Raw genomic sequence first — 4,712 nt, 5'->3', positions numbered from 1 at the left:
TAGGATGCTCGTGAGCATAAAACTCCATCCTCTTATTTTTACCACTTTGCCCTCTGTTGGTTTCCTACTAAGCATGTGCAAAGTGGTAAAAATAAGCGGTGCTTCGATTAGCCCTGGGTTGGGGCATACATACCATAAGGTCATGGTAGTACCATAGGATGTCTGCGAGCATAAAACTCCAACCTCTTATTTTTGCCACTTTGCCCTCTGTTGGTTTCCTACTAAGCAAGGGCAAAGTGGTAAAAATAAGAAGTGCTCCGATTTACCCCGGGTTGGGGCATACATACCCTAAGGTCCTGGTAGTACCATAGGATGCCCGCGACCATAAAATTCCAACCTCTTATTTATTCCACTTTGCCCTCAGTTGGTTTGCTACAAAGCAAAGGGAAAGTGCTAAAAATAACATGTGCTCCGATTCTCCCCGGGTTTGGGCATACGTACCCTAGGGTCAAGATAGTACCAAAGCATGCCCGAAGCAAAAACTGCCTGATATGAACTCCCTTGAACCCACAATCAATTTGAAAACACCCCAAGAAAGCCAAAAATCAAGTCAAGGATAGAGAATCTAGACCCGATGAGAACCCGTTTCAAGAACCTAGATTATATTAAAATCTAGACCCGATGAAGAACCCGTCTCAAGAACCCAGATTACAAAGGAGGAACGCCACAAAGGTTGTGATTTACCTTTGATAAGTTCAAGAGTTCAATCAAGAACAAGAGGAGAAAACTCAACTCACAAATAAAATTCAATATTGTCTAGCCCTTCAAATGAGGCTACAAGGAGTATTTAAACTAAACCTAATTAAAACCCTAGCCAAAATAAAGCCCCTTTTTACCCAAAAATGCCCATGATGAACAGTGTCGTGCTACAGTACCCGCGGCTACAGTACGGCTACAGTAACGCTACGGTACCTCTTAAAACCCTAATTCCTAAAAAGTAACTTTCCAAATAAGCCCTTGGCCAAAATACAAGGCCTTCTTGAAAACCCTAGTTCATTGAAAATAAGACGTGTGGGTCAGGCATCTTCAAGCCCACTTATTCTAAACTAATAAAATAAATCATTCAACCAAATTTGAAGTCTCAAATAACAATAGGCCCTATCTCTAAGCCATGTCTTCCACAGCTTGAATCAAGTGGATCAAAGCTGGTTTTCCTTCTTTCAAGCCCATCTTGAGTGTTGGGCTCTTACTAGCTTCATCCCAAGTCGATTGCACCAATCCGTGCATTGCTTCCTTGATCTTCTTGGTCCTTGATCTTGTAATTGGCCCATCTACAATTTGCAAATGATCTTTAAGACTAGGCCCACCTTGGTTCCCATCATTCCCCCTCTCCTCAAAACGATTCGACCTCGAATCTCCACCTGGATCAAAAGGAAAAAATGTTCGTAACATTGAAAATAGCAAAACTTGATACTTACTTGAAAGATCTACTTCATGTGTATTTTCATGAATTTTCTCAAGAAATTGAAAATGTTCATCCAAGCTACTCCTATCATCAACAAGCAAAGCCATCAAAGGAAAGGAGTAAGTGGATTAAAACCATAAACAACCTCAAATGGAGAATAAGAAATAGTAGTATGCAAGGTTTTATATGCACACTCTAATAAGGGCAAATGATACTCCCGCAGATGTTCATGTAGCAAGTCAATGAATGGCAAAAGATACTCCCACAAACGTTCATGAAACACACCTGAAGTTTTTCTTACACCACTCCAATCATATGCAAACTCAATGAATGGCAAGTAATACTTCCACAAATGTTCATGCAACATGTTGAAAGTTTTCCTTACACCAAAGTTACCCAACAAACCACCATGTCTATCACACACAAGCAACTTAAGCATAAAACTAGTTGGCACACAAAATCTATTCTCTTTAAACAAGTACCAATCTAATTTATAGAACTTACCAAACGATACTTTTTCACATGTTCCATAGACACTAGCAAAGTCATCATCATTAGCATGCAATTCCTTATTATATGCAAGTCTCAACAATTTTACATCTAAAATGAAGATAAGGACGTACCTTCTTGCTAAAGCATCAACCACAAAATTTTCCATACCTTGTGTGTATTTGAATACATGAGGAAAAGTCTCAACACAGTCCTCCCGCTTAGCATGCATTATAGTCAACGACTTACCTTGTCCCTTCAAGTGTGAAAAAGACTCATGTTCTTCAAAGAAAGGTCGGTTAGGAATTGTCGCACTTGACACAAAATCAATGTAGTACTCTATCTCCCTAATAGGTGGCAATCCACTAAACACACCTCTAGGAAACATAACCTCATATCCCTGCAACACAAAGACAATAACACTAGGCAAAGATACGTCAAGTTCGTTAGTATTAAGACTCGCCTTAGCATAAAAACTCACTTTTCTTTTTGTTTTTCTCTCACTTTCTTCACTCTCTCTTTTCTTTCCACAATTCTTTTCTTTTTCACTCTCTTTTTGCTTTTCACTCTCTTTTTTCTGTCACTCTCTTTTCCTTCATCTTGTTTTGAACTCTCGACCTGACAACTGTTTTTCAACTCATTCTCTCTTTCTCTTGAGGTTTCAGCCTCACCCTCATCTTTTATCTCACTCATTTTACTCCCTCTCTCGTTTTCGGCCTCACTATTTCTTTTTTTCTCAATCTCACTTTCACTCTTGCTTTTTAGCTCAATCTCCTTTTCACTTTTTTCTTTTTTGATCACACTCATTTTCACTCTTTCTTTTTTGAGCAACCTCACTTTTCAGTTTCAAATGGTCCACATGGACTTGTGTTGGAGTTAAAGGAGCAAGTTTGATTGTTTTTCCATCCTTTTCAAACTGTACATGTTTCCTTAACCCATCATGGATCACCTTCCTATCGTACTCCCATGGCTTCCCCAACAAAATATGACCAGCATGCATAGGCACTACATCACAAAGGACCATATCCTGGTATTTTCCAATTGAAAAAGTAACTAGCACTTGCTTATTGACCCTAACCTCCCCACAATCACTCGACCACTGCAACATGTATGGTCTAGGGTGTTTTAAGGTAGGTAAATTCAGTTTCTCAACTAAAGTAGTGCTTGCAAATTAATACAACTCCGCAAATCAATGATCATACTACATACCTTGTTGTTGATGTGGCATCTAGTATGAAAAATGTTCTCGCTCTGCTTCTCTATATCATCCATCTTAATTTGTATATTGAGAGCATGCCTAGCAACAAGAGACTCACCATACCCTTCATTCTTACAGTTATGTTCAATACAAGGTTCACTCCTCCTCCTATCTCTCCTGCCTTGTAAATTTCTAATTACCACTTCTTGATGATCCATCCTATCCCTCACTTCACCTAACACCATGTTCAAACCGCTCAAACTGTTGTTGCATGGATTGCAATACAAATGATGAGTTATCTACCATCCCTTTTGGTAAGAGCCACTCCGATGAGACATTGTAAAATGCTGCACAAATGAATGTTAGTGGAAAAACCTCACACACTCCCTTACGTGTTTACGCTCGAATAATGGCATTCCACTCGTGTTTCACTCCTAATTGGCTTTTCCCCGATAATAGTCTCACACTCTCTTGCCTTTTACCTCAATAGTTTTCCCGCTCAAGTTCTTTAAGAACTAGTTGAACTAAATCAAGATAATACAACCTTGTATTATTCCAACCAGTAATATAGATCCAAGAAACAAGAAACAAGGAAGGAATAAAACGACACGGGACTCAAGGAATTTATATGAGGGAAAGAGTAATTATAGAACAAGATACCAACTACAAATATGTATTCAGCCCCTTTGAGGATAAAACTCAATCAACAAATGTTTTTTCTTTGTCTTTGTTGTAACTATGTAGCAACCTTTAAATATGCTACCTCTCTTATCTTCTTCTCCTTCTTCTTCTTCTTCTTTTCTTTTTTTTTTTTTTTTTCAAATTTTCTTTTCTTTTTCTTTTCCTTTCCTTTCCTTTCTTTACTTTTCTTTTCTTTTCTCTTCTTTTCTTTTCTTTTCCTTTCTTTTCTTTTCTTTTCTCTTGTTTTCTTTTCCTTTCCTTTCTTTTCTTTTCTTTTCTTTTCCTTTCACCAACTGATTTGATCACAAACAAGAATAAGCAGTTGAGAAACCCTAACAATAACTCAGAAACCCTTGGGCAAGTGATATACAGCAGCCCCTAGAACAAGAGATTTCAGCAACACAAACCCTAGAACAATGAATTTCAGCAACCCTAACAATAGTGAAGAAGTCTGCTAACCTCCACTATTTTCTTTTTTTTTTTGTAATCAACCCTAGAACAATGAAGCCTAGAATTAAATATGCAAGAAATAAAAGATAGAATAAGACCTGATTGGAAACCTTGCTCTGAATACCAAATGATATGAACCCGGGGAATGAATTCCTTGAACCCACAATCAATTTGAAAACACCCCAAGAAAAGCCAAAAATCAAGTCAAGGATGGAGAATCTAGACCCAATGAGAACCCGTTTCAAGAACCTAGATTATATTAAAATCTAGACCCGATGAAGAACCCGTCTCAAGAACCCAAATTACAAAGGAGGAACGCCACAAAGGTTGTGATTTACCTTTGATAAGTTCAAGAGTTCAATCAAGAACAAGAGGAGAAAACTCAACTCACAAATAAAATTCAATATTGTCTAGCCCTTCAAATGAGGCTACAAGGAGTATTTAAACTAAACCTAATTAAAACCCTAGCCAAAATAAAGCCCCTTTTTA

Source organism: Juglans microcarpa x Juglans regia, chromosome 5S (genome assembly GCF_004785595.1).
Source record: "Juglans microcarpa x Juglans regia isolate MS1-56 chromosome 5S, Jm3101_v1.0, whole genome shotgun sequence".
Classification (NCBI taxonomy): Eukaryota; Viridiplantae; Streptophyta; class Magnoliopsida; order Fagales; family Juglandaceae; genus Juglans; species Juglans microcarpa x Juglans regia.
Note: the sequence above shows the minus strand (reverse complement) of the source record.